The 11,743-nt window shown below is 44.8% G+C and overlaps 1 long non-coding RNA gene across 2 annotated transcripts in view; it reads left to right on the top strand.

Moving 5' to 3' along the window:
* LOC117796063 overlaps positions 1-11,743 on the top strand; it is a 119,433-nt gene that overhangs the window by 22,263 nt on the left and 85,427 nt on the right. Inside the window, exons 2-3 of one of the 2 annotated variants that reach the window (XR_004620406.1) lie at positions 3,385-3,603; positions 5,767-6,393. The exons of the other annotated variant lie outside the window; for it this stretch is intronic. This is a non-coding gene — a long non-coding RNA (uncharacterized LOC117796063). Of the gene's footprint in view, positions 1-3,384; positions 3,604-5,766; positions 6,394-11,743 lie in introns of those variants that run through there. 2 annotated transcript variants of the gene reach the window in all.

The following is an 11,743-nucleotide window of genomic DNA, read 5'->3' as shown; positions in this document are numbered from 1 at the left end:
AGCCAAAGCCTGAAAGCTTCTGTATCTCAGATCCTACTATCCTCTGTTCATCTATCAACTGGTGCCAACAGTGCACTAGACCGAGGAAAAGATGTGGCTCTTGCCTGCTCGAAGCCCACCTTCTCGTTCAGGAGGCAAAAAATGCACAGAGGACAGAATCAGATGATGGATAACCATGTGCCCCAAAGGGTATCCTGGAAGGAGGTTCTTCCTCATTCCCAGGGTTGACAAACTGGGTATGTGGCAGTATGTGGCAAAAAGCATTATCAGTAAGAGTTAAGGTACTGAGTTTGTGAGTGCATAATTAAAAAGATAAAGCAGAATAAAGATTTCTTCCTATAATGTCATTCCCACCCATGCACATTCCACTATAGGTCCTTAAAGTGGTAGATAAAGGGGCAACATTATAGCTGGCATTTTAGCTACCTCCAAATTCCTGTCTGCACCCCCCCCCCACTTTTGGGAGCTACTGCAAACCATTGACACACATGGCTAGATTAAGGATGGAGGACAGAACCTGTGAGCTCTAATGGAAGACCAGGGCCTCGAATGGTGCAGTGCATTGGGGCACGGGGGAGGGCCTGGCTGGAGCCCCCCCTCCTTGTGCATCACCTGGACTGTTGCCACGGCCTGCCATTCTGCCTCCACTCTTGTTCCCCTACAGAGTATTCTCCACCCAGCAGCCAGAATGAGTGTTTGAAAACACAAATTAGATCATGTTGATTCTCTGTTCTGGATCTCCCAATCCTTTTCCATCACACTGGGAATACAATCCCAATCTACCAAGGCCTCCACAGTTGATGAGAATTAGCTTCTAGCTATCTCTATCACCTAACTTCCTACCTCTTCTCTTTGCATGCTCCCCTCCTTAGCCACACTAACATTCTTGATGTTCCTTGGACAAACCAGGCACACTCTTGCCTCAGGGCCTTTGCACTGGTTGGTCCCAGATATGTGACTCATTTATTAGTATTTATGCCACTTGACAGTGTATTATATATTTATTAGCATATTTGTTTATTGTTTGTGTCATAGGAGAACAGGAAACTATATGTGGTCTGCCTCCTTATTTCCAACATACTCAATAAGTATATGTTGAATGAATAAGTGAGTGAATGAATAAAGCCTTACTTTTCCCAGTGAGAGATATCACAGGGAAAGCCTTGAACCTGCGTGGAGTGTGAAATAAGGTATAACCTCATGTATTGCATGGGGCACTGGGTGTTATATGCAAACAATGAATCATGGAACTTTACATCAAAAACTAATGATGTACTGTATGGTGACTAACAAACATAGCAAAATTTTTTTNAATAAAGATTTCTTCCTATAATGTCATTCCCACCCATGCACATTCCACTATAGGTCCTTAAAGTGGTAGATAAAGGGGCAACACTATAGCTGGCATTTTAGCTACCTCCAAATTCCTGCCTGCACCCCCCCCCCAACTTTTGGGAGCTACTGCAAACCATTGACACACATGGCTAGATTAAGGATGGAGGACAGAACCTGTGAGCTCTAATGGAAGACCAGGGCCTCGAATGGTGCAGTGCATTGGGGCACGGGGGAGGGCCTGGCTGGAGCCCCCCCTCCTTGTGCATCACCTGGACTGTTGCCACGGCCTGCCATTCTGCCTCCACTCTTGTTCCCCTACAGAGTATTCTCCACCCAGCAGCCAGAATGAGTGTTTGAAAACACAAATTAGATCATGTTGATTCTCTGTTCTGGATCTCCCAATCCTTTTCCATCACACTGGGAATACAATCCCAATCTACCAAGGCCTCCACAGTTGATGAGAATTAGCTTCTAGCTATCTCTATCACCTAACTTCATACCTCTTCTCTTTGCATGCTCCCCTCCTTAGCCACACTAACATTCTTGATGTTCCTTGGACAAACCAGGCACACTCTTGCCTCAGGGCCTTTGCACTGGTTGGTCCCAGATATGTGACTCATTTATTAGTATTTATGCCACTTGACAGTGTATTATATATTTATTAGCATATTTGTTTATTGTTTGTGTCATAGGAGAACAGGAAACTATATGTGGTCTGCCTCCTTATTTCCAACATACTCAATAAGTATATGTTGAATGAATAAGTGAGTGAATGAATAAAGCCTTACTTTTCCCAGTGAGAGATATCACAGGGAAAGCCTTGAACCTGCGTGGAGTGTGAAATAAGGTATAACCTCATGTATTGCATGGGGCACTGGGTGTTATATGCAAACAATGAATCATGGAACTTTACATCAAAAACTAATGATGTGCTGTATGGTGACTAACAAACATAGTAAAATTTTTTANTTTTTAAAAATGAAAAAAAAGATAGAGTATAACCAGTCCCTGTTCAGGAGGATGCAGTCAAGGGACTCACATTCATATAGAGCCATCCCTGTGTTGGATGGGCTATCAGAACATCTCCTGAGAATGGCTCCTGAGGCGAGAGAAGGGACAGGTGAGGCCTGGGGCATCTCAGTGGGGGGGGGAGGGGAGTGGTATCAGGATTGGAGCAGACACCAGGAATGGGAGGCTGGGGCTCACCAGATGGAGAAGAACACACTGACTGTTTCACTTCTATTCCCTGGGCTCAGAGCTCCAGGAGGACCAAGCTGGCTGCACCCTGAAAGGGGAAAAGGCAATTTGGGTATGACTGTGAATAGAAGGGTTTCTAGAATCTTGGCTATTAATCTCTTTGTTTCAAGTATTAATTTTTATTGCTAGGAAAGTGTAATCTTAGAAGGTTAGAGCTGGAGTGGTGTCTTGTCATTCATTCATTCAATCAAGATTTGTTGAATACCTGCTATGTGCTGTTTTAGGCATGGGAAATACATCCAGTTAAGAAAACAGACACAAATTCCTTCTCTTTATGGAGTTTATATTCTAGAGAAGGGAGATAAACATCAAAATACATGAATAAAAGTATGCTAGGAAGGGGTAATTACTATGAGGGAAACAAAATAGGGAGGGGGTTTCAACTTAAACAGGGTCCTCACAGAGAGGTGTCAGTTGAGGGTCATGGGGACCACAAGAAGGTCATTGTGGCTGAAGCCTAGAGAAAGGGGAAGAGGGGGAGGAGATGGTGCTAGAGAGGGGTCAGTATGGCTCTGGGGGAGGGAGGAGGTCATGGAGTTTGCTCACAGAGGATGACGTGATCTAGCTTATGCTGGTCACCTAGACCGGCCCTTTCATTCTAGTGATAAGGAAAAGGCCCAGAGAGGTAACATGACTTGTGCATGGCCTATTTCTGACAGATCCAAGAAAAGAACCCACGTTTTCTGGTTTCTAGTCTGCATCTCTCACTAAGGTCTGCTGCTTTTGAACTCAATATCCCAGCATTCAACATTTTTCCAGAGCATTTTCATCAACATCATTTTGTTATACCAGGAACCTGCTACCAGATTCTCAACGTCAGATTACAGAAGGATAAAGCAAGAGAGATTGTGGGATTTTCTGAAAGTCACACAGAGCTGGCTGGAACCCATGACTTCTGATGCCCAGGTCACCGCCTTGGGAGCTGAAGACTCTTCTTTCAAAAATGAAGGCCTTACATTCTCCTTCTTGAGGCTTCTGTACAGCATCCCTACCTCCTCTACTAATCAACAGGTGCATTTCTGATCACTTCCCATTCACATTTAGCTTCTGACAAGTCCAGCTTCATTATCTGTGCACCCACATTCTCTAGCAGTCACGTGTCATGTGACTGGGAGCTGGTGGGGGGATGCAATTTCTGATGCTAAATTGGCATGTGGAACAGAGGGAAAAGTGCATCTGGGTGTTCACTGGCTGCCTTCAATCCTATACTTTGAAAGTTGGAAAGAAGGTGTAGTAATAAGTGCTCAGGATCCTGATGGAGCCGGCATATGGGCCAGAGCGGCAACAGACCTGCCTCTGAAATTAACCTAGCCCATGGGAGAAGCACTGTTTCTGCCTAAAGTTGTAAAAAGGCAACAGCATTCAAAAAATCATTGACAACATCCTAAAAATGACAGATGTTCATGTCACAATGTCTCTGTGTGGCTCTGACTCTGATTCAAGACTTGTGCTGGCCCATGTTGGGAGCCACAAACCACATGTAGTCAGTCCCAGGGGAGATGTGCTGCAGTGTAAAATACACATTGGCATTTCAAAGACTAAATATGAAACCAGTAATGTAAAATAAGCTCACTAATAATCTCTTGTAATGGGGCACCTGAGTGGCCCAGTTGGTTTGGCTTCTGACTCTTGATTTTGGCTTGGGTCAGGATCTTAGGGTTGTGTGATCAAGCCTGGAGTCGGGCTCCAGTGCAGTANAGGGTTGTGTGATCAAGCCTGGAGTCGGGCTCCAGTGCAGTATCTGCTTGAGATTCTCTCTCTCCCTCTCCTTCTGCTCCTCCCCATGGCTGCTCTCTCTCTCTCTCTCTCTCTCTCNAAAAGGCAACAGCATTCAAAAAATCATTGACAACATCCTAAAAATGACAGATGTTCATGTCACAATGTCTCTGTGTGGCTCTGACTCTGATTCAAGACTTGTGCTGGCCCATGTTGGGAGCCACAAACCACATGTAGTCAGTCCCAGGGGAGATGTGCTGCAGTGTAAAATACACATTGGCATTTCAAAGACTAAATATGAAACCAGTAATGTAAAATAAGCTCACTAATAATCTCTTGTAATGGGGCACCTGAGTGGCCCAGTTGGTTTGGCTTCTGACTCTTGATTTTGGCTTGGGTCAGGATCTTAGGGTTGTGTGATCAAGCCTGGAGTCGGGCTCCAGTGCAGTATCTGCTTGAGATTCTCTCTCTCCCTCTCCTTCTGCTCCTCCCCATGGCTGCTCTCTCTCTCTCTCTCTCTCAAATAAATAAATAAATCTTTTGTAAGGATTAGATGTTAAAGTAATATTCTGGATACACTGAGCTAAAACATTAAGATTAATTTTGGCTCTTTCTTTTTACAATTTTAGTGGGACTAGAAATTTTAAAATTACATATATGGCTTGCATTCAGTGGTGGGCTGGAACCATATGGCTCATGAGAGCCAACTGTGTACCCTTCTGCCCAACTCTGTGTCTAGTGAGCTCACATTGGTAGCTTGCAATCAGTCATGGAGGGGGTTTTTACACCATGGAAATTGGCAAGTACTGCAAATTAAGGCCTTTTTTTTTTTTCTTTTTGAGAGCTGGTTTAGCAACATGCCACTCCTCATATTATATTTCTCAGTTCCATTCTAGATGTTTTGTTTCCTAAGTTTTATTTTCTGGGTGTGCCGGTCGAGTATGGGAGTTTGTATGCTTTCCCCTGTCTCTTTTCCCTATGTGCCTGTATTATTTCATTCATCCACAATCACTGAATAAGTACTATGTATAAGGTGCTGGTTTAGACCATAGAGATTTATGATGAATAAACCACATTCAGGCTCTCGGGGCACTCAGGATCTAGTGGGAGTGGCAGCGGTGACAGAAGTTGCAGCAAACCATCATAGCAGTGGTGAAGGTGGGACCCAGTGCATAGGACAGTCTGCAGTGCCTGGATGGGGTGAGAAGCAGGAGAGGCTTCAGAGAGGAAGGGCTATTTGCATTGGGTCTCTAAAGATGAGTAGGAGTTTGTCAGGAGAGATTCTGGGAAAGATCATTCTAGGTGGGATGGGTTGGCACAGCATGGGAGACAGGAAAGGGGAGTAATGTTAGATGGGACAGGAAGATGATTTTGGAACACAAGGGAGACTTTGTATAACATGCTAAAAAGCCTCACACATATTTTCTTCTCCTCCCATTCCTCAATATCTCTTTCCAGCAATGGAGAATTGGAATGGAAGGCACTTAACTTTTCCAGCCTCATCTCCCAGGCGCCAGAGATTCCATGCAGGAGACAAGGCCCTGGTGGGTGGTGAGGTGATACCACTGGAAGCCCCACCCTCAAGGGTCAGGAGTGAGGTAGACTCAGATACACAATGTGTGGAGATTGAGGGGTTCTGTTTAGTCATTTGAAATGTTCCTAAGGGGGTGGGTGGCTTCAGAATTTCCAGAGATGTGTGTATTGGAGATGCAAAGTGAAGATGAAGTAAAATCTCTGCTCCTTGGTGCCAGTGGCAGCGTGGAAATGGCACAGGGAACAGCAAAGGGTGGTAGAAAGTGCACATGGCTAGCAGCTTGCTATGCGGCCTGGGAAAATCATCCCCTCTCTGGACCTTAGTTTCCTCGTCTCTAAAATGAGCAAGTTGGACTCAATTCTGTGTGTTTTAATATTTATTTGTTGATTACTCTATATTTTCTCTTAAATTTTAAACATGTGACTAGAATATTTTCTATTTCTCATGAAATAAAGGTTAAATGAATTTACTTTGTACTGATGTGGCTTTGGTCAGTATCACAATTGGCTAGTAGCACATAATGGAAAATAAAAACCTTTCTCTTTGATGGCTGAGTAATATTCCATTGTATATATGGAACACATCTTCTTAATCCCCATCTGTTGAAGGGCATCTCAGCTCCTTCCACGATTTAGCTATTGTGGACAATGCTGCTATGAACAATGGGGTGCATATTCAAAAAGAACGATTTCTCAACATTTGCTGCAACATGGACGGGACTGGAGGAGATAATGCTAAGCGAAATAAGTCAAGCAGAGAAGGTCAATTATCATATGGTTTCACTCATTTATGTAACATAAGAAGTAGGAAGATCGGTAGGAGAAGAAAGGGAAGAAGAAAGGGCGGGTAAACAGAAGGGGGAATGAACCACGAGAGACTATGGACTCTGGGAAACAAGCTGAGGGCTTCAGAGGGGAGGTAGGTGGGGGAATGGGATAGGCTGGTGATGGGTATTAGGGAGGGCACATATTGCATGGTGCACTGGGTGTTATATGCAAGTAATGAATCATGGAACTTTACATCAAAAACTAGGGATGTACTGTATGGTGACTAACATAATATAATAAAAAAAATAAAAAAAAATAAAAGCCTTTCTCATCTTTGTACTTTATACCTCTGTTCTGATATGACTGGCAATGCTAAGACTGAAAGCGTGGAATTTCTAACCCTGGAGCAAAGGGATTTGCACATTTTCCTGGCACCTCTGGACCCATATCTTTTCCTTCCTAATTAGTCGGGGGCTGCCTTAGTCTGTTCTGCGATCAAGGATTGTCCTATTTGGTGCCAGATGTAGAGACTGAGTTGCCTGGACCAGATGTCCATGGTGCACCCGTCCTCTTACCATCTCTGTGGCCAGGGGGTTCTTGTTGCTTCCAGAATCAGTGGGAAAAGAGCAAAAGTCTTCTGAACTAGATGGTATCTTGCATATTGTATCGGGCCATTTCCCTTTTTATCTATAGCTCCCTCTTCGGGTCAGTCATTGGGCCCACATCTACGAGAAAGTGCTTCTAAATGACATCGTTTGTCCTGTTTTTTTCTTTTCTGCCCTAGAGCCACTGGTGGCTTCTTGGGGCAGACAGAGCACACACTTCCACTGGGTGATTGAGGCCTCAGCTTTGCTTCTGTAGGTTCACTGCTCCCCATTATCCTCCAGATTACCCCCCAAGACTCTCCCTTTTCCTCACCTTGATGAATCTGGTCATCACAGCTCCAGAGTCACCTATACTTTCCTTTCTGCCATCTCAGTTTTTCAAGACTCTGAAAGTTCTCTCTTCATTTCCCTTAGTCTCTAGCCTGCACACCTCCGAAGCATCTATAAACACTTGCGGTAGGTCCTCTCTTGGTCCCTCCTGTCTGTATGTTGTCTTCCAGAACAGGCAAGAAGTCTGGGAGTGCAGGGATCTTGTAGGTGGAGGAGCGAGGTGGGACTGCTGCCTGCCCACGAATGGACTGCGTGACACTGGGCACAGTATTTCACATCTTAGGCAGCCTCAACTGCTTTGTCTATAAAATGGAATAATACTGCCTGTCCCCCTTCATTCTTGGGGCTGGACATCTCCTGGGAGAGTCTGACATGTGTACAACGACGAAACAATGAGCCGCATGGTGGCGGGGTCCTACATCTCACAGCCCTGGGATCACACTTCCTCCCCTCAAAACCCTGCCATTTAAGGGTGTCCTGAAGGTTATTCTGACTCCAACACCACGTCTGGAATTTTGGCTGGGAAATGTGGTGCTAACAGAGAGAGAGGCAACTGGATTTATTAACTTTCAAATCTAAGGCTTCTGAGTTGTAAGGAATGGGGAGGGAGCCCATTAGTTCTTAATGATAGGTTGTAGAGACTCTATTATGGGGGGTGTGCTGGTTTTAAAACAAGCTCACAAATTCTTTGCTACCCTTCCATCAAAAGCTGGAGTCCAATTCTCCTCCTCTTGATTATGGGCTGGCCTTAATGACTTACTTCTTACAAATAGAAAGTGACAAATGATACTGCATGACTTTTGAAGCTAGCTCATAAAAGGCAATGTTAATGTCTACCTGGCTCTAATGGCTTTCAACACATGCCTTTGGAGCCCTGAGCTACCATGTGTATTACCATGTTTTTTATTTTCTATATTTTGATGCTTGACATCTGGAAACTTGACCCTGGAGGGATTGCCCTCCTCAGGATTAGCGAATTCCTAGAGATGGTGCAAACTAACCAATATGGGGCCCATATCCCAACTTTCTCTTTTAATGGGCTCTCACATTCTGGGCCACTATCCACCTGCCCTAATGATCCTAGGGCCAGGTACTGGACAACTAAGGGACAGCTCCTTTGCCCCAGAGCCTACTGAAATTATTCAAACTAGCCAATCCTAGGTCTGCACACTTTGCCTCACCTGTTCTTTCCCACCGAAATACAATAGAGGCTCTTGCCTACATCCCACCCCTCTCCTACCCCCTGACCAACCCTGGTGCTTCCCCGTGTGGCTCTCCCCGGCATGGTGTGCCCCTTCTTTTTAAGATCTGTCAGTATAACAAATTATCTTTTCAATGGTAATTGTCTCTTGATCCACTGGACTTACCATACTACATAATAATACAACCTATATTTTGAAACACCATGCAAGAAGTCTGGATACCCTGAGGCTGCCATGCTGGAGGGACCGTGTGGAGAAATAACGGAGAGAGGAAGGGATGGATGCCTGAGGAGCTCCAGCTGTTAAAGCGTTCCCAGACCAGGTGCTGGATATGTGAGGGAACCTTTGAGAAGACTCCTGCTCCAGCCACCTTCTGACTGCAACCTCATGGAAAATCCCAAGCAAGAACCACCAGCCAATCCCAGAACTATGAGAGACAATCATATTAAATGACTATTGTTTTGTAACACAGTTTGGATGTTTTGTTAGAGAAACACAGGTGTCTGAAATAGAACGGTGATCAAAGTGAATGGTTCTGCCGATTACATTCCTATTCCCTTTGACAGCTGAATCCCTGCTCGTGCCTTTTTAGGATCATTTAATTCCTGAAATTTGAAATTCCTCCCTTTCTAGCATGATGCCATAGACTGCCTTCACCCCCACTCCACAGCGCCAGAGATAATCCCTCTTGTATTGTTTAGTGCAGTGCCTCAAAGAAAACATCTAAAACTATTTAGAAATATTTCTAGGGGCACCAGGATGAAATTTGGAGCTCAGCATGGTCAATCAGAAAAAAAAGGGGGGGGGGTAAAGAAAGAAAACAAGAAAACTAGGCTTTCAAAGAAAATTGAGGATCTCAAGAGCCTTCAACTATTTTGATTTATAGTTAAACATTTCTTGAGATTGAAGTCTTGATTAGCCCAGTCCTCTCAAGTTCTGCCTTAGCCCTGATTTATGGGAAAGCCAGGCCCGAGCAAAATGAAAGCAAAATGAGGTATTCTTTAAAATTACCTTGGAGCACTTGAAGGAGGGCACAAGTGCTAACGTGGAGATTAAAAGGGAAGTGATGAGATGAGTTTCTGAAGCCCTAGATCTGCAGATGCCTGGCAGTGTGGGGAGGGGAGCCTGTGAAGGATGGGCTGCAATCTCTGCAGGTGAGACCCCTTCAGGACGCTTTGTTTGGTTGGCTTGCCAGAGACTGAGCTCTCCGTCAAAGGGTGGATCTTCGAGCCCAGGCTGGCATTTTGATTCAGTGACTCTTCCATCACTAGCTAGAAGGGAGAAACTTCTAACACGGAGAGAACGGTAGGGGTGTGGTGGGAGGCGGCTGGCTGGCAGTGGGTTGGGATAGTAGTATCCAACTCTCGGTGGCTCAGGCGCTGAATCACTTAGATAAGGCTGGAGGAGTGCCTAATCCAGCTCCCTACTCTGTCTTCCAGCCACGCTTTCCACGTGGGGAGGAAGGCCAAAGGACCAAGAAGATGTGCCCCCCTGGAGCCCACAGTCCTCTTCTAGATTTCAGCATTAGTTCCTGGGATCCATAATTCCCTGACATAATGGCTCCAAGCTCACTTCCAGTGGCTGCATGGACCTCCTCCTTGGTCCATCCTTCTGAGGACAGACCGTATCCTAAGATTTGAAGGGTAGCCAAGTGGTGGCTATTTACAGGAGCCTGTGGAGGCGCTTGGACACATTGTCTGGGATGTTCACATGCATGAGCATAAGGCCTTTAATACGTGGGTGGAGCCAACGGTGGAAAGAGAAGAGAGGTATATGGCAGAGGCTGGAACCTACACATCCTCAGCCCTCCAGGTTTGGTACAGAAAACTGAGAATTCTGAGAATTTTAAATTGAAACTTGGCTTTCAAGGTTGATATAAAAGTGTATCTATCAATGGAGGAGGAGGGAACATATTGTATTTGACAGTTGTTATCTTTATTTATAACTCTTACATATGTAGCCATATGGCACATGTGGGCCTCCATATGTACTCTTGCCCTGGTCCTGCAAATATTAGGAGAGGTCTGTGCAAAGGGCAGAGGCAGAGTATGCTATTGGTCTGCTGTGTCAGCTGCAGGGAGTTAGGGCTTTCTCCAGCCTTACCCCTGAGGGTGGGATGGTATTGTTTTCAACTTTAACTTCTCTTACACTTCCCCCGCCCGCACCCCACACCACCTCTCAAGAGTCAACAAGGCTGTTCTCATCTACAGTAAGAGCCCTGAAGACTTATGGAACATTCTGGGCAAAATCTTCTGTCCTAACCCTACGTCCCATTACTCTTCTTCCCCTCCATGAACCTTCTGTATGGTAGCAAAAACCTCTTCACTGCTCCTCCCTACCCACCTCTGTGCCCCTCCCCCCACCTCACTCTCTCTCGTAAGCAAGCAGTTTCCTTCCTCTCAATATACTCATGACACTTACTGTACCTCAAGTACCTTTCCTTCTCTCCTCCACCCATCCAAACTCAACCCATTTTCAAAGATTTAGTTCACGTTGAATTTCTTAAACTGTATTTATTCATTAATTAATTCATTCAAGGACTGATCAGTGAAACTCTGGCATGCACCGATTCCTGGATTATAGCCATCTGGACCCTTTTTTCTACTCTAACTTACCCTGATCTTGATTTTCCTAATTTTTACTTCATATAGTATCATTTCTACCACATTTTAACAAAATTTCAACTTTGCTTTCTTAAATTTTCTTATAGATTTTATATCTAAACTGGAGGACATATTTCTTGTGAGCATGAGCTCTCCATTGGGCCATTTTCATATTCCACTCATTGGCCAGCAGTGTTTAACAGTATAAAGCTGGTATGCAGCAAAGACCCATTGATTGAGTGATAGGCAGATTGATGGAGGAACCAACTGATTTGCCGCCAAACCCCCTTCCTTGTAAAGGAACTTGCAAAGAGCTTGGGTGGTCTGGCTTCCATTCTCTCCTTGCCATTTTTTTTTTCCTTTTTATCATTCTGCTGAATTATTTCTTTTTTTT

Source organism: Ailuropoda melanoleuca, chromosome 14, assembly GCF_002007445.2.
Source record: "Ailuropoda melanoleuca isolate Jingjing chromosome 14, ASM200744v2, whole genome shotgun sequence".
NCBI classification, from domain to species: domain Eukaryota; kingdom Metazoa; phylum Chordata; class Mammalia; order Carnivora; family Ursidae; genus Ailuropoda; species Ailuropoda melanoleuca.
Note: the sequence above shows the minus strand (reverse complement) of the source record. Positions and strands in the feature narration are given on the sequence as shown.